This window comes from Felis catus, chromosome A2 (genome assembly GCF_018350175.1).
Source record: "Felis catus isolate Fca126 chromosome A2, F.catus_Fca126_mat1.0, whole genome shotgun sequence".
NCBI classification, from domain to species: Eukaryota; Metazoa; Chordata; class Mammalia; order Carnivora; family Felidae; genus Felis; species Felis catus.
In genome coordinates this window covers 29,958,445-29,977,209 of record NC_058369.1, presented here as the reverse complement: position 1 = coordinate 29,977,209, position 18,765 = coordinate 29,958,445, and the positions used below count along the sequence as shown (strand labels likewise).

Sequence of the window (18,765 nt, the reverse complement as noted above, 5' to 3'; positions counted from 1 at the left end):
TCATTCCCAGGAGGGGGTCGGCCGCCGCCGCCCCGTTTGATCCGAATGTGGATAATCAAGAGCTCAGATTACTGGCTCGGCGCGCCGGACCTCCCCCCCCACTCCATACACACACTCTTAATATTCGCGCCGAGATTCAGCCCACGTCTTCTGGAACAATATTCCCCAGCGTGGAGAGGAAAGGCGGCGCCGGGCCGGAGAGCGCGCTTCCACGCAGCCTTGCCATTGCAAGGAATAGGGCGGCGGCAGCCGGGCGTTGATCCCACGCGGATTTCCACTGCGAGTGGAGGTTATTTGCTTCGTTAATGCAAAAGGAAACCCCCTCCTAACTCTGCAAGTGACTTGGGTGCGGGTTATCCCAACACCCGGTATACAGTAGGAGCTCAGTGCTGCCGGCGCCAGGGGCTTCCACGATCAAAACTGCTCACGTTTCCCCAACGCTTGCTCCGTTTCCAGGCACAGGTGCTTTCGAATGTTCACAACACCCCTCAAGCTGGGGACGATTTATGGACGGACAGAGACATTGAGGCAGAGATAAGCCAAACGACATGCCTCGGGTCACGGGACTAGGTAGGGCTGGGATTCGAACTCCGGGAGGCTTTCAGGGAGCCCAAACTGCCTTCAGTCCTCGTGGGTGGGGGAGGAATCTCCAGGTTGGGACCCGCGCGAAGACGTTTGGCTGCTGCGTGGAGGCTCAGTCCTGGTCACAGCCAAAGGTTGGGTTCCGGCCCCCGCCCAATTCGCAGACCCATTGCGCGGGGAAGGAGAATTGTCGATTTTGTTTGCACAGAGGACGGCGACAGCTTCCTCAGGCTGTCGCGGGAGTATTTTTAGTACCTCCGATTCAGAAATAGGAACGTGTACATTAGAATTCCATTTCCTGAAAGGAGAGCGTCCTCGTTTTTGTAATCCCCCCCCCTCCCAAGTCTGGGAAGACGCAGTCAGGGGAGGGGGAATGAGGAAGCGAGGAGGAATTTAAATGTTAGCTCGTTCTGGCTGCAGTTCGCTGAGGGGAGATTGGGACCCAGAGGGATATGCAGATTTAACTCCGAAATCTCCATGGATGCCACAAACCCCAGGAAACCCCAGGATGGGCGAGGAGGACTTGGCGGCCAAGGATATGGAAATATCGCCTTGCTTTTCCCACACATCTATCCCCAGGGGTATTGCGAGCTGGTTTGAGGAGTCAGCTTTCCCCCAGGGTTCTCATACCGGGTTTTATTAGCCCCTCCTTACATACACACACACACACACACACACACACACACACACACCCTTCTCCATTTCTGGGAGATCCCGGGCACCCTACGACAGTCCTCTTAACCAAAATCCTTTCCTTCTTGCATTCCTGAAAGGATCCTTTGCAGATTCACTTCTTGGAGACCAGATACTGGTCAGGGCGAGCCCACCTTCTTTTTAAATAGTTCCAGAACTTGGGACAAGGGGCAGACACCATCAGATTTAGTGCAAAGCATCCGCTTAGAGAATTGGGTTAAAAAGTTGGCCTGAATGTGGAAATCGTGATCAAGTCTTCTTTCCCTTTAAGAAGAGAAGAGAAATAATGATTAAAAAAAACAAAAATAGACGGGGCACCCCCACCCAGGAAAAGAACTTTCTAACCTTCAAGTGAGAGAACTTTGAGAAATTCTTCTGTAGTAAGTTTTCTCAGGAGGAAGACCAAAAGGGTTGCCCATCTCCTACGACTGGAGAAATTGGTTTCCGGGTGACAGTTCTGAAGATGGCGTGCTTGCAAACGAGGCAGCAAATGAAATCAAAGTAACGGGGAGAGCAGGAGGCATTTCTCTCCTGGACTGCTCATCCCTGCAGTCAGGGGCGAAGTGAGTCCCTGTGACTTCTGGGGTACACCTGAGCAGCGTGTCTGGCATGATCCAACCTCCTTGAGGTTGTTTCCTCATAACCTGATTCTTAACTTCACCTTCACACCAGCTCCTGTCAATCGCTCTCACCTGAGAAGGTGTTACTTCACATCTGGCGGTAATTGCAGATAAACAGAGAGTTCTGTATCTGTAGGGCGCAGCTCCGCTTTCCACAGGTTGGAAGTCACTGCTCCCGGGTTTAAGTTGTCTGCTTCCTTCAGGTGTGGGATTCAAGAAAGGATGCCTTCACCCGAAAAGGAGTACAAAGAGAAACAGGAACCTTCTGCGTGAGTGACTGAACACCTTTCACAGCCAGTGAAGGGTCGGAAGCCAACACTAACTTTCAGTCACCGTCTCCACTGGGATCCTTCTTTAGCTTATTCACCATGCATCGGAATTGATGGGTGAAAGGCTCTGTTTTCTGAGTTTTTTCCCCTCTTAATATTAAACTGTTTGCATGACTTGTAGTTTGCAGTATTAGTAAATGACTTAAACAAGGTAGTCATCAGCTGCATATTAATATGCTAACCTTGATTAAATTGAAGAGGCCGGCCCTTAAAAAAATATTTAAAAAAAAAATCAAATTGCGGGGGAGGGGAATCCTGTCACAGACACAAAAAAGACTCCAATTATCTTTTCCCCTTCAAGATGTTTGTTCTGTCCATGACTGCTCACACTTCAGCAATCTTGCCAGCAAGACTCAAAAAAAAAAAAAAAAAACCCTCCTTCTTCCAAAGCCACAGCCTTGTACATAACAGATTGTACAGTCCTATTGCCTTAGGCGGGTTAGAGGTTCCTCTCTGCAAAGAGCGACACAGAGAAGTTGCCAGCATCCAGACACATTTTGGGGGGCACTGTGCTCGTTCTTGCCTTGGCTGCAGAAGTGGATCTATGTGGTCCCCGTTTTGCTGTCTGGCTCCCAAGAGGGTCCGAGGCTGCCTGAGGCCGGTGCGTGAGTTACAGCACTGAGGCATCCAGGTGTGCTGGTGGTGGATGGGCTCGGGGAGAAACGCAGGAGGGAGGGAAGGAGAGTCAGGGTGGGGGCGCTGCTAAAGGGAGGATAGCAGTCTTGAGAAAACGCTGGGAAATAAACAACCTCAAGGCAGCTGCGTTGCCCTTTTCCCTGCACTTCCCTCTCAAACGTCTGAGCAACCAGTTTGCTCCTAGAAACATGTTAATTGCCAACGGAGCTCATTAAGGCATGCACATGCAAAACACAGCAAGAAAGATTAAATGGACAAAAGCGCAATAATGAACTGTCAACAATCGGGCCCATCTACGACCAGGATCACTCAAGAATGAGGCATTTAGAGGCAACAAAGGATTGTCTGGGACAGGAAGAAAAGACGACCTAGACTTTTGTTTAGTCAACACAATTGATTACAAATGAGAGATTAACAGGATAGCTTCAGATTTTTTTAAAAAGAGGCAGAAAAGAAAAGTCCAATTAAGTCCACCGAATGTTAACTACATTGCGTTCCATGCCTAGCCCCAAAGAAATTCTCATTAAACCATCCCTGGCGATCCCTTTTGGAAAGTAATTTGTCTCCCTGATGGAGCAGAGAAAGAGAATCGTGTAAAAGAAAGCGTTAGTTCTTGGCACAATGAGCTTAGGAGACACTCTAGAAAGAGCCAAAGGGGGAGTTAATGAGCATCTGACAAACTGCTTGGATTCAGGCCTAGAGAACAGCGATGAAAAGATGAAATTGGCCAACAACTATTCTTTATATCAAACATAAAAAGGCCAATCTGAAATGGGGCTGCTCAAAAGTGGTTGAAAGTACATAGCCCAAGAAAAAGGAGCCGCGGCCAGGCCCCTTGTTGGACACCGGACACAGAACTCGACGGGCCAAGAGCTCGGAAATAGACAGAAAGGTGGGCCCTCCACCCCAGAGCAAACTCCAGCCACCGCCCCGGGCTTTGAAGATGCTGATCAGAAGCTCCCGGCGCCCACCCCCTACCCTCTGGATGTTTCTTTCATGAGTGAAAAATGTATCAGGCTAGCCTTTGAGGGTTCCCTAAAAGTTCTGGTAATCTGGTAATTAGTCCCTGGCATTCGCCAAACGACTTCTCTCTTCTACAGTCATGGGCCCCCCAAGAGCACCATATGTCACCAGTTCATATTCAGTTTTCCCCGAGCTCCCTCCTAGTGACCATTCAACAACCCCCCCGCCCCCCCCCCCACACACCGCCTCACCCCTGCCAGGTAATTGCCTTCCTAATTTTGCATAGGGCAGAGGTGGCAAGGAACTGAAGACACTGAACACACGCAGGGCTTCATGAAACTGGTTATGAAGTTTTAAAATTGTTTCTCATAGTTGTTCATCTGTCTTTAAGAAACCAGTTCGTTTTAATGTTTCCTTTTTTGAACAAAGTAGGTCAGTGGTATGTGTCTATATGAGACATGTATTACATTTTAATTAAACCTAAGCATCCAGGCTTCCTAACAGCAGAAGTGTTTGGAGGTTCTCTTACACGCAGTGTCCAGAGCCAGGTAAACAGAATCTAGCAGTGAGATGGGGTTTTCAGCTCAGTCCACCAGCTAAGGAACACAGAACAAATCTTGTGGGGTTTTTTTTTTTTAATGCCTTATTTATTCCATCTTTGACGTGGGACCAGTGCCATCTCAGATACTAGAGTGCAGCATTTAAAACTTGATTCTAGGTTTTGTATTCTTACTCTCAAATCCTTGGTAACAGCTATCACATTTCTGAGGGCTTGGCTTGCACTTCAGGCTGTGCTCATGCTTCATGGAAAAAATATATTGCTGTCTGGAAGTAAAGAATGAGGAAGAAGAAGTATACCGATTCAAAATAAAAATAAAAACAGTCATCTAAGGTTTGAGACTAGGTCTGGTTTTCAAAGCGCAGAAGTGTTATAAAATCTAGAAAGGTGCATTTAAGGAAAGGAGAGAAAATGAGACGTTTCGATTGCAGATGAACCAGAGACTGAAATAATTTGCTCTTCGCCGAGGCATCCTAGCAAGGCCACATGACCTGCCACACAATTGTCATTGTTTGTGTTTTCTCTTCAGTGTTTTTTCAGTCCTAGGCCATATTTAGAGCTCCGTTTCCTCCAGGAGTTTCAATTGTCCGCATTTTGTCCCCCTCCCACAGTGCATGGTGGTGGTACATGCCTAGGGACTGATAAGCTATTATCTATCAATGAAAGTGGAGTCAGTGGTTAGGAGCCTGGGTCTGGCATCAAACCAGCTGAGTTCAAATCCTAGCTAGCTCAGCCGTTTATCAGGAAAAATTACTCTCTCTGTTTACTCATCTGCAAAATAGGAATATTAGGTGTACCTAGCACACTTGAGACTAATATAATGTTGTATGTCAATTATATCTCAAAAAAGGCAAGAGAGAGCACCTTATCTCACAGGGTAGATGTGAGGCTAACATGAGCTAACACATATAACTAGAACTTGGAACAGCACCTGGAACATACATAGTAAGAATTCCAGAAGTTCGAGATTATGGTTACAAAAACCCAAGTAGTGAAACTGTAATACAGCACTTTATAAAGAAACGTTACCCGTGTTATCTTGTTGGCTCATTACACATTTATTTGGTAGGTTATCTTAGCCCCATTTTTTTTTTTTAATTTTATTTATTTTTGAGACAGAGAGAGACAGAGCATGAACAGGGGAGGGACAGAGAGAGAGGGAGACACAGAATCTGAAGCAGGCTCCAGGCTCTGAGCCGTCAGCCCAGAGCCCGACGCGGGGCTCGAACTCACGGACCGTGAGATCATGACCTGAGTCGAAGTCGGACGCCCAACCGACCAAGCCACCCAGGAGCCCCAATCTTAGCCCCATTTTAAGGAGCAGTTGAACAGAAGAAGTTGCTTGAGTAGGCATGGTCCCCTTTAGCTCACACACCGGAACTCAATGGAGTGCAGACTCACTCAGGTGATTGTGTCTGACTATGCCAGTGCCACGGTTCTGGCAGGAATGAGCGCGAGAATCACAAAAGGTTTTGGCCAGAAATTCACTTGAGCCCCATTTATTGAGCTGCCGGGTCAACAGATCTGCTCTGTGACCCAGAAATCTGTATGTTAACCTGAAGTCGTTGATTTCCCAGACTACATTTTAAGAAACACTGATTTCGCATCTGTGTTCTTTCCACCTCACCACAACGCTGTCTTTGGTAGAGGAAATAACACCATCAGCTTTTCATAAATTAATGAATACATTTGATCATTCATTCAACAAATATGATGTGAATACCTCCAGCGTGTCCAACACTAAGGCGGGGTGCTGGAGTTAAAGGAAGAGAAGGACAGAGCGTGTGCTCCAGAGTTCACGGTTTACTGGAGGAGAAAAATTACATGTAACAAAGATCCCCACACGAAACTTGGTTCTGAAGATGAAATTGGGCATTCAATCCAGCCTGGGTTTGGGTGTGCAGTGGACATCTGTTATTTTTGCCTGCTGATCATCATTTCCCCGTCTGGTAACAACATCCAACATTTCCTTTGGAGACGTCACCCCTCCCCCATTCTCAGTCCATATGGTTAAGGTGGGGGCTAGTCCGTCCCTACATGGTGGTCATGTGACACAGGCTTGGCCAATCGGAGCACAACATCCTCCTGACCGAAGTGAATGGCTCAGGACCGGGCACCTGACCTAAATAGGGCCAATAAAAGTCCTGCCCGGGGCTTTTGCCACAGCAGAAGCTTTTCCTTTGGGTTTCGAAGAAGGCTGGACGGCAGTTTGGGGATCTGGTGGAGGCATATTTGCTACAATGTTTGCAGAGACCGTCCTGAACTGTGAGTATTAGAGGTGCCCTAAAGACCTCCTTAGACCCTGATGTGACTGAAGTCTGAAGCACATGTGGACTTCATAGCTATTTGCTTTAATACAGAGTCTCTTCTCTCCCCCAAAACTTCTGACTGATGGTGGGCAGAAAAAAAGGGAAGTCTGAGTTGCCACTCTAGGGGCAGCGATGCCTGATTTGAGTCTTCAGAGACCAGGAGGTGTTTGTTAGCTGGCGGAATGGAACGCGAGCTATCTCAAGGTGCCTAAGTGAAAGCCCACAGGTTAAAATGCAAGTAGGTGGGCGTGGGTATGGCTGGGTTTAATATTGGTAGGTGTGACTTTGAAACCTAGTTGTGCTTCTGAGCAGCTGGAGCTCTCCGGGCTGGAGGCTTGCCCTCTCTGAGCCTCAGATTGCGTTTCTGCCAAGTGAGCTGTTAGGTTTCAGTGCAGTGGGGCAAGTCAGACACCCGGTTCCACTGCAGGCATTGAGGTGAATGACTGCAGTTGTTATCACCTGAAGGTAAGACACCTTGGTGACTGGTTGGCATTCTGAGTCCTGCGTCGTTCAATGGAGCGATCTACGGGAGCTAGAGATATCTCAGGGCAGAGATTTCGACTGTAGTACCCTATCAGCATCTGCCTGGCCGCCAAAGCCTGCCTTTTTCTGAGTGAAACAGGATGTAGATGCAACATTGTAGGCTTTGGCGTCACCTAGACCAGCTGATTGTGATCACCAGCTGTAGGTGTAATTCCTCTTAACATTCTGAGACCAGGTTGCCTCATCTTTAACATTAACCTGGTTCTTAGAAGGATTTAAATGAGATAGTATGTATAAAGTGCCGGGCACAATGTAGATGTTCAATAAATTATAACTTTTTCTCTTACTCCTAAGTACTACTGTTAGAATTATAATCACTGAAATAATCTTGAGATCCTTGATCAGCAGAGCAAGTAGGACTGCAGTATTCTTTAATTTCGGTCTAGTTAACATACGGTGTTACGTTAGTTTCAGGTGTACAATATAGCGATTCAAGAGTTCGTGTATCACCCAGCGCTCATCCAGGACTGCAGTATTCTTTAACAAATAGAGCGCTGGATGCTTTACAAGGGCAAGGATTGTCTGCTTTGTTCACTGCTGTGTGCCCAAAGCTTGGCCCATAGTAGGTATACTAGCATTACAAGGAGGTTATCCTCTCGTTCTCCTCCCTGTGTGCTAGAAGGTTACCCCGCTCAGTCTTCTGGGCAGCCGCTTGAACTCCATTGTGCACTGGTTCAGTCATAAAACAAATATTTATTGAAAGCCGTGTGCCAGGACTTGTGGGGAAAGAACTGTAAACAAGGCAGGCTTGATCCTGGAGGATCTTTATCCTAGTGGTGGAAGACAGAAAACGAATAAACCAGGAGTCAGGAAATAATATCAGATGATGGGAAACATCAGGAAGGAACTAGAAGAGAGTGACCTAATAGGACTTAACGGGGGACAAGACTCCTTGAAATAGGTGGTCAGCACCAGTGTGGCACAGCTCTTGTGCCCAGAAACTACGAGAAGCATCAACACAACTCAAGTTGGACCCTAGAATTAATCCACTTGGACTTTAAAAAAAAGAGTCTCTTCCCCACAGCTCCAAAGTGCCCATTGGTTGGACCAGCTCAAATCTGCCTGGGACTCCAAAAAAGAGTTTTCCAAGGTATGCTATGGAAAACAAAGAGCATCCCTGGGCAGTGGGTGCTATAGGCCATTGACCCACATACAGTTTTTCCCACTGAATGGCATGGTAATTGATCAAAGTGAAAAAATTTATAGAAAGAGATACTGCTGCCATGTTTTTAAAGCATGTGTTTCCCAGCCAAGTCTCCAGATGGAATCACCGAAGCAACACATCCTTGACTTAAATGTGACTGTTTAACAGTTATATTGGGTAGGCCATATTTTTCCACAAGGAGGTAGTTGCTTGTCTTAGGAACTTGAGACTCTTAACAGACTTTTGGGTGAGAGCTTTCCAGGATACCACTCTTTCTGTCACACTTCCTGAAGTCACAGGAGTCAGAGACCTAGCTGTGGTGTCAGGAGAGGGGGAACGATAAGAGTGAAGTGTTACACGGCTCATGGAATGATGAGGTCTGTACGATTTCTTGGTGCCCCTCACTGTCACTAGTGAACGGCTCAGAAGCAGAAAGATGGTTCATTTGTTCGTTTTTGCCTGACCATCATCCCTTTTCCCTTCTTTTGGTTATCAGCGTTCTGATTTTGCTTTGAAGGAGCTGCCCTTCGCTGAGCACAGACCATTGGAACTGTGAAGAAAGCTCCCTGTGTCTCATCCACTGGCTAAGGGACAAACAGGGGGCATAAACCAGGTCATGTAGATGATTTATTTAGAATTTGACCCTTGAGCTGAGGGATACTGTTATATGTAACTGATGGTCATTCATTCCAAGGGGACTATGGATCAGCCTGCTACTTAAACACATCCTGAGTTGCCCTAATTACACATACAGTTGCCTTGGAATGACAACTTTTTCCAAACCTGGTATTACAACTTTTTCTTTATCAGCTCCCACATAACATTCCAATGAATTAATTTTCCACATAAATTGGCTAGAGTTGTTTTCTGTGACTTACAACCCAAGGTGCTGGCTAGTAATCTTCCCACCCGTGACTCACCTTCCCCTTATAGTCCCTAGAATATCAGAAGTTCAAGATTAGATTTTCTTGTCTAGCGTTTTTTATTGCTGTCTGAATTTCATCGCTTAATTTCGAGAACCTTTCAAGTAGCTATGGCCTGCTTTGCTACCTGAAAAAGTTTGGGAGGAAGGAAACCCTATAACCCTACCTATACCCCACATTTTTATATTCAGAATAGGGTTTTCAGAGTGAGATGGGACTGAGGCTGCCTCAAACAATTTGGGGAAGAAAGACGTTAAAAATACAGCACAACAATGTTGAGATGTAGATTATTTTGTGTAGAAGGACTTCTTGGTGGTGAGGAAGAGCTGATGGGCAGAGGTTTGTCAAAAGTTGCAAGCTTACAGTTAGATGATGAATAAGTTCTAGGGATCTCATACACAGCATTATGAATATCGTTAATAATAGTGTATTTTATACTTGAAAGTTGCTAGGAGAGTAGATCTCAAATATTCTCACCTCCCCCACCCCACACATGCACAAAATGTTAATTATGTGACTTGATGGAGGTGTTAGCTAAGGCTTTGGTGGTAATCCTATAGCAAAATATACGTGTAGCCAATCGACGAGTTGTATGCAATGTTATATGTCAGTTATATCTCACTAAAGCTGGGGAAATAAACAAAAACCTCCCCTCTCGTTCCCCTTGAAAAGGAAGGAAGAGTACTCAAGATATGATCTCGTTATTTTCCCCCAGCATTCCTATAATGCAGGAACAATTTGTTGGGTGTAGTACACAATACAAGAGGATGTCTTAACATAGACTGAAGGAAGAAAGTTGGCTGGGGTCAAGCAGTGAGATGGGAAGAAGGCTGGTTTTAATTCCTGGGGGTTCTGAGCCTGGAAGAAGACAGATCCTAAAACCTAGTGCACATTTGGGGCAGGAAGCATTATCTGTTCTTTTCGGAAAAAAAAAAAAAAACGCAATATAATTTTACCCCAGACACTATATATTGAATAAGGTCATCAAGTAGAAAATCGAGGTAACAAATAGAAAAATAGGCAAGCTACAAGGGTTACTTAGAAGACTGGCTTAGATAGACCCTGAATTTTCTGGTAGCTAAGGCGAAAAGGAAATGGGGGGGGGGGGGTTATTCAGCTGCTGTCTTCAAGAGACACCAGAACACAAATAGAACTGCTTCCTTGATCCGATTTTCTTATAGATTTCCTTGCAAATTAGCCCTTCAATTTTGAATCTTGTGAAGTATGTGCTCACAAGCCCACATATTGATCAAGTTGTTATAGGTTAGCATCGCTTGGGTTGTGACTAGAAGGTGCCAGCCAACTTCAGTCATGGCACAGGGTTCATGGAAAAAGAAATGCGGGAAGCCCAAGCCCTCTGACTACTGTGGCTGGTTCATCTGGTTCATGAAAATGCATGGCTTTTAGTAAAAGTGTCCTCTTGGCCAGAGTTTTCTCTCCTATAAATGTCTCATATGTTATACATCTATAATAAAATAAATTTGCAGGTTTTCTCTGGGGATGAGGGCAGAGCAACGTTGGATGCCTTGAGCGAGCCAGAGTAAATGTGGGATTTAACTGTAGATCTAAGATTAATTTGAAGAAGATGCACAGCGTCTGTGGGGTTTTCTCTCAGATCTATAAAATTGACATAAGACCACTGACTGTCTACTGCAAAGGAGTGTCGTGTTGGAGAAAGAAGGTGCTGATGTTTGCACTTGCATCCCTCAAGGGGGGCTTTGTAGAACATACAAGTGGCTGCTCTAAGCTTAAAGTACTCATCACATCACTTCTGGTTAGATCATGGGAAATCGATAGCTTTGCAAGGCAGTGTTTTACGTGCCATCCTCTGGGGAAATAAGTGCCAACGTGTCTGGTAGAGAGAAGAGATTTGGGAGACTTTCATTTTCCCTCTGTGGTTATTTATTTGTTTGTTTGTTTTGTGTTTTAATAGTGGCTGATATCTTCCTCTGTTTGAGCTTTCCTATGTCTGGGATTTTGCACATGCTGTTCCCTGTACTCAGCCCATGGAGGGGGGTCCTTTGCCCCTCCTCTACCTCATTCTTCTTGTGGCTGGTTCCTTCTCATCCACCCTGTGAAGCTTATTTCAGAATGGCCTTTCTCGGGAAGGAATGGACTCAATAATACAGACCGCGTAGTAACACTAGGGGTGGGTTTGACCTACAAAGAAGCTTATCCTGGGGGCGCCTGGGTGGCTCAGTTCAACTCTTGATTTTGGCTCAGGTCGTGATCACACATTGGTGAGATCAAGCCCCGCATGCGGCTCTGCTGACAGCATGAAGTCTTTTTGGGATTCCCTGTCTCCCTCTATCCCTGCCCCTGCCCCACTTGTGCACGTGCCCACGTGCACATTCTCTCTCTCAAAATAAATAAACCTAAAAAGAAAAAAACTTACCCTAGGAAAGAGCCTGTGTCTCCCCTCACTCCCCTCATTATCCTAGATGTTCTTCCCCCCCACTCACTGACTCCATGATTCTTCCTTTCCTTCCCTTCCTAGTACTTACACAAATCACGTATGTACTTGTTCCTTTCTTGTTTCCTCCCAGACACACTGGAAGTACCACAGTGGGGGCCACATTGTCATCAGCATATGTCCAGTGCCCAGGTCCGTGCCTGGCATGTTGTAGGCACTCATCACATGGGAGGGGGGCGGATAAAGTTACATGCCTTCTCCTTGAAAAAATCGTGAGGAAAATGATGTATAAGGTTCGGATTGCAGTTGTCTCTGCTTGTATGCTCTCACTCAAAGTGGGGAGCAGAAACCCAACAGAATTGATATTCTACCCTGAGAATTTGGATTTATTTGGCATCTATTAGGCACAGGGAATTTTATCAACACGATTTTTATTTCTCTCCATCCTGCAAGGCATATTGTCCTATCACTTGGGGAAAAGGCTCCAGTTTTGCCCGACTGTTACTAGCTGAGTAGGCATTAGAAGCCACATCCAACTTTGCCCTTCAGGAGTTCTCCTCCCCTCCTGGAGGTGGCTGATTTGTGTGCACCCTTAAGGCTTGGCTCAACACTGCTTCCTTTTTCCAAATGCCCCGTGTGAGTCGTCTAGTAATCCTCAGTGTAAGTATACACCCGTAGATTTATCTCTGTTCTTAAGAGAGAAAAGAAAAAAGCATTTACAAGGAGTTGAAGAGAACGGATTTATGAAGCATATTTCATCCTTATTCATCCAAAGTTAAATGCTGCTGTTCAATTGTTGCCTTAATTAGTGTGGCTTTTTTTTTTTTTTTTGAGAGAGAGACAGCACAAGTGGGGGAGGGGCACAGAGAATGAGAGAGAGAGAGAGAGAGAGAGAGAGAGAGAGAAAATCCCAAGCAGGCTCTGCACCCTCAAGCACAGAGCCTGACACTGGGCTTGAACCCACAAAACGGTGAGTTCATGACTGTAGTCGAACCCAAAAGTTGGATGCTTAACCGACTGAGCCACCCAGGCACTCAGCATGGCTTTTTTTTTTTTTTTTAATCTTTGTTAACTTATTTATTTATTTATATAGAGCGTGTGGCTGTGTGAGCATGGGGGAGGGGCAGTAAGAGAGAGGGAGCAAGAATCCCAAGCAGGCTGCACCCTGCACTGTCTGTGCAGAGCCTGATGCGGGGTTCGATTACGCAAACCGTAAGATCGTGACCTGAGCTGAAATCAAGAGCCGCCTGGATCGCTCAACCCACGGAGCCACCCAGGTGCCCCTACTATGGCTTTTTAATAACTGTGCATCACACCGTATGGGATGGTGCCTGCTTTTGTGCCAGCTGGGTGGTATGATTCTGCGATATTAAATAGAGTCATCTGAGGTATTGTTTTGCTTTTTGTTTTTTTGAGTTTTAGGAAGCAGCCCCTCCTCTGAGTGTAGGAATGCTTTTCCTTTTGCAGAGATCGCAGGACACTTTGCTACCACCCCCTGTGTGCTTTCTGCTCTGTCACTGAAGCTGCTGTCTGTCACTTACCAGCCTCTGCTTCACTGCTGGCTTCCTCCTCTCTGCCCACCCTCCTTTGCAAGCTCCCCGAATACAGGGATTGTAGGGGTTCCCCAAAAGGTCACTGAAAAAATGAGTAAATGAATATAATTTGCTCTCCCCTTTTCCCTTCATTAGCAGTTTGGTTTGCTAACTTTTATTTGACCCAAATATGAGTCACATCCTCGCTAGTCTTCTTAGATAAACGGGTAGAGATAAAATGTCTCATTTCAACTTTTCAGGAATTGTAGACAGAAATCTTTACAGAATCTGTACTTACCTAATCACTTCGTGGCTTTTTTTTTTTAAAGTATGAAATTAAAAAAAAAATTGAAGAATTAAAGAGCTTTGAGTTTCTGTAAATACTCACCTTTTGTGAGTCACAGTGGCCCTTGAGCCAGATAATTTCTAAATCCTGCTCCAGAATTTGCTTCTGTTCTGTCGCACTTAGACTGATCAATTTTCAGAAGTTGTAGGAGAGAAAATAAATTCTGTCTCCAAATGATGTTTATAATCTCAAATCTAAATTAAAACATGTCGATTCCACAGCAATAGTCACTATGGAAATAGAAACATATAGGCCTCGATTCTAAATCAAGAGAGTGTTTAGCTGGGTGGTATATATTTTCCATCATGTTTTTGAAAAATCTGTTACAGTGTATGCATTTTCAAAGGCTTAGATTTGATAAGCTTCTAAGAAATAGTACATGTGTGGGTCACATTAAAATTTACTTTGTACATGTTTGAAATGTGTATAATGCCTTGCCCCTATTAATGAAAATGCTACTAAGTTATTCGACTAGACGGAGGAAATTTTAAAAAATAAAACAAAAACCTTTGAAAGAAATCTATGGGAGCCTCCCTAGCAGATATGCCTATACGTTATCTCCATTCAAATTCTTGTAAAATTCAAATGTTATATTAAGAATACTAACAAGTAGAGAATGGATTCGAAAGTTTAAATAGAATTGCCACTCACGTCTCAATTTACACCTAATTATCAAGCTTCATTTAGTTTTAGAAACTGTTTAAAAATATAATTGCTAGTTTAAAAAATTGTCAGACTAAAAAAAACCCCAAAGGTAATAATAGAAATAGTTTATTCTAGAGGTGCATCATACAAAATGACTTTAAACTTCCTTAAAAGTTTTAAAAGTTAAAAAATGCCCCCCCCCCCCGTTCAGATGAATAAACAGTTTGCCTTTATCCTTTTCAACTTTTTTTCTAGTAATTAGTCAAGAAATTGAGCCAGGATCTGTGTGCCTACTATGTGCTAGGCAATGTTCTAAATTCGAATGTCACTTCTCAAATAATGTAAAACAAACATATGCTATGATCATTTTGCTTTAAATACCATAAGCCAAGCATATATCTCTTTTACATGAAATACATAATTACTCTTATTTTAAAATTACATAGCTCCTTTCTTTCAAGGAGCCCAAGTTTTTTTTTTTTTTTTAGAGTCAAAACCACTATCTTCATATTACTCTCCTGCAGTTAATGGAAACCAAGAGCTACCTACCTTTTCTTGTACCGGGCATGCTTCTCTAAAAGTTAAAAACAAAAAGGAACGATTATTTCCTTGCCCGGTGATCTCTTCATCAACTGCAAAACGAGGATGGCCTAGCCTGCCCCTCCCCACAAAAAGATCTGTTGTCAATATTCAGTCTTTTCCTTCTGGCTCTGCAAGACGAGATCTGCGTCTCTCCTTCTGCTGATATCTAGCCTCAGCAATTACCTGCTTATATACACTGTGCAGTAATACCTTGTAATGAAATAGGTCAGCCCATGTTGTGTCTCTTCAGAACTTTAGCCATTTGGACATCTTTGTAAGCGTACAGCTTGTCTCATAATTAGCCAGAATTCTGGGATCGTTCCGTAGCAGCTGACACCTTATAGTCATGCCTCCAAACGTATGAGGGATAATGATGTGTGAAATTCAGATGTGTGAGAGTTCTTTTTTTCCTCTTGTTCTAATAGGGTTAACTGAGGCATCAGTTTTCTTGTCTACCTTTTTTTTTAATTTATTTTTTTTTAACTTTATATTTAAGTTAGTTATCATAGTGCAACAATGATTTCAGGAGTAGATTCCTTAATGCCCCTGACCCATTTAGCCCATCGCCCCTCCCACAACCCCTCCGGTAACCCTCTGTTTGTTCTCCATATTTAAGAGTCTCTTATGTTTTGTCCCCCTCCCTGTTTTTATATTATTTTTGCTTCCCTTCCCTTAAGTTCATCTGTTTTGTATCTTGTCTACCCTTTTTGCTGTATTTAACTTCACCCCATTTGCTTGAACACCCTTAGACTTCTCAGAGAGTTTGCCATCAGGGCTTTTTCCAGTGATACCTTACCAGCTTGTATACCGACTTCTTGTTGTTGAGCTGAAAAGACTGACTGTATTGGAGTCACACAGATCCACTATCAGCTGAAGCTCACAAATGATTAATACATAATGTTTGCCCCGCATTCTAAAGAGCTAATGTATCATTTGTATCATTTAGAGTTGTTACCTACAGGTTACATGCAGGTGGTTTAACTGAAAAGGAAATTGATCATTTCATATTATAAGAAACTCAGAAGTAGGAGCCTCAGGTCTGTTTGTGATTCTCCTATGTGAAGTTTCCTTTGAGGCTGATAGAAAGATGCTGTAGGAGTCCCAGCCTCATGTGTAGGCCAGATGGTGTCCAAACAATCTCTGTCTCTTAGGAGCAGGAAAAGATTTCCTAGAAGCCCTCCCAGTTGACTTGCTGTCCTGTGTCATTGGCCAGAATTTTATCACCTAGTTCATTCCTAAACCAATCAATGGCAAGAAGAAGGGGATTAGCGTGGCTCCTTTAGATAAATTGGAATATAATCCCTGGAACTACCTATTGGGGTAGGGCAACTTCCCTGCGGTACTTAATTCTTGGAGTGATAAAATATCTGAATAAAATCAAGGTTCAGTTAAAAAGGAGGCAGAGGAAGCAGTGATATGAGTGCTAGATAGCCAGCCAGCAACGTCTGCTACACATGAATTTGAACAAGAAGGCAAGAAAGATATTTACAAAGTCAGAGTGGCATTGTAGAACTTAGGGTTGATTTCCCTGGGTTAGCAGAAGGAAGGTAGAGTGTGACTTTGTGTGTGTGTGTGTGTGTGTGTGTGTGTGTGTGTGTGTGTATATATATATATATATATATATATATATATATATATATATAAAATCTATCTTTTGGATCATAGGTTTTTTTTTTCCCCCACCTCTTAGCACAATGAAAACACTGGGTATAGATAGGTTTATTTAATGCTAGAAATTCCCACTTGGTACAAAAATAGAATCAGTCTTTAAAAAAAATTAGCTTATACAATTAATTTGTTTTGTAAATTAGCAACTATAATTAACAACAGAAAGCATTTAATAACCTCTGTGTCCAAAGTTCAGAATATAATCAGTGGAGATAATTAATTAGCTGAAGTCATCTGAAATACTTTGTAATTTGTTTTCCTCTAAATTTGATTTGACATTTATATTAAACCCAGATTATGAAAAAAAAATGTTTTTGATGCTACTTGGCATAACTTTGTACTACATTATGTGTTGCTGTAGAATTTACAAGATCAACATTTAGATGTCACCAGAGAGACATATATCCTTGTACTGTGATAGACATTATCAGGCACTCCCAAAGTAGCAGCAGCTATTTACATTGAACTTAAATAGACAACTATGGAAATGTCAAGAAGCATTACATTTTTAGAAGTTAGAAACATTGAGGAGAATTAGGCTTTTCGTTTTTAATTTGCATTCAAGTGACCAAAGAGTGTCTTCTGTGTGAGAATAACTTGTATGTGCAGAGCAAAGACCAAAGTAACCAGCAATCTTAAACCATGTACCACAAACCTGTAGTGTATCAGGAAATCAATTTAGGGGTCATTACTAGCCTCCCCCCCATTTAATTTAAAAATAAAGAATAGAAAATATCAAACAGCGTTATATACACTATGGGAAAGAGTGGATTCATTTCATTTGAACTTAATGTTTCTATTATGAAAAATTTCAAGCGTATATGGACAGTAGAGAGAATAGTAGAATGAACCCACGTATACCCATCCCCCAGATCCAAAAATTATTAAGATTTGGGCTGTATCCTCTTAATCTTATTTTGCTGATATATTTTATGAGACTGATTTTGCTGATATATTGTAAAGTGAATGTAGGACACGACTTCATTTCACTCCCAAATATTTTAGGATGTACTTTTAAAAAATGATAAACATTTTCTTATATTACCACAGTTTAATTGTTATCAATATTAATAAAATTAAGTTATTTAATATTATATAATATCCAGTCTCCAAAATAACAGAATACTCTACCCAATGGACTTTTTTTAAAAATAATTTTTTAATGTTCTTTTTAAAATTTATATTTATTCTAATTATTATTATTATTATTATTTAATTTACATCCAAGTCAGGTAGCATAAAGTAAAACCATGATTTCAGGAGAATCCAGTGATTCATCCCCTACATAGAACACCCTTATCCCAACTTGTTGCTTATCCCAACAAGTGTCTTGCTTAATGCCCCTTACCCGTTTAGCCTATCCCCCCAACCACAACCTCTCCAACAACCCTCAGTTTGTTCTCTATATTTGAGTCTCTTATTTTTTGTCCCCTCCTTGTTTTTATATTATTTTTGCTTCCCCTCATCTGTTTTGTATCTTAAATTCCACATATGAGTGAAGTCATGATATTTGTCTTTCTCTGACTAATTTCATTTAGCACAATATACTCTAGTTCCGTACGCGTGGTTGCAAATGGCAAGATTTCATTCTTTTTGATTGCTGACTAGTACTCCGTTGTGTGTGTGTGTATAGTGTGTATGTGTGTGTGTGTGTATATATATATAGCGTGTATGTGTGTGTGTATATATATATATATATATATATATATATACACACACACAATGGAATATATATATATATACACACACACACACACACACACGCACGCACACAGCACATCTTTATCCATTCCTCTGTCGATGGACATTTGAGCTCTTTACATACTTTGGCTATTGTCGATAGTGCTGCTGTAAATATTGGGGTGCATGTGTCCCTTTGAAACAATACACTTGTGTCCTTCGGGTAAATACCTAGTAGTGCAATTGTTGGGTCATAGGGTAGTTCTATTTTTAATTTTTTGAGGAGCCTCCATACTGTTTTCCAGAGTGGCTGCACCAGTTTGCATTCCCACCAACAGTACAAAAGAGATTCTCTTTCTCTGAATCCTCACCAACATCTGTTGTTGCCTGAGTTGTTAATGTTTGCCATTCTGACAGGTGTGAGGTGGTATTTTATTGTGGTTTTAATTTGTATTTCCTTGATGATGAGTGATGTTGAGCATGTTTTTCATGTGTCAGTTGGCCATCTGGATGTCTTCTTGGGAAAGTGTCTGTTCATGTCTTTTGCCTATTTCTTCACTGGATTATTTGTTTTTTTGGGTGTTGAGTCTAATAAGTT

The 18,765-nt window shown here is 42.9% G+C and overlaps 1 long non-coding RNA gene across 2 annotated transcripts in view; it reads left to right on the top strand.

The window, feature by feature from the left end:
- Positions 1-6,563: 6,563 nt before the first annotated feature.
- LOC111559430 overlaps positions 6,564-18,765 on the top strand; it is a 103,829-nt gene continuing 91,627 nt past the window's right edge. Inside the window, exon 1 of one of the 2 annotated variants that reach the window (XR_006593814.1) lies at positions 6,564-6,647. This is a non-coding gene — a long non-coding RNA (uncharacterized LOC111559430). The remainder of the gene's footprint in view (positions 6,648-18,765) is intronic. The other variant, XR_006593811.1, reaches the window with a different exon arrangement.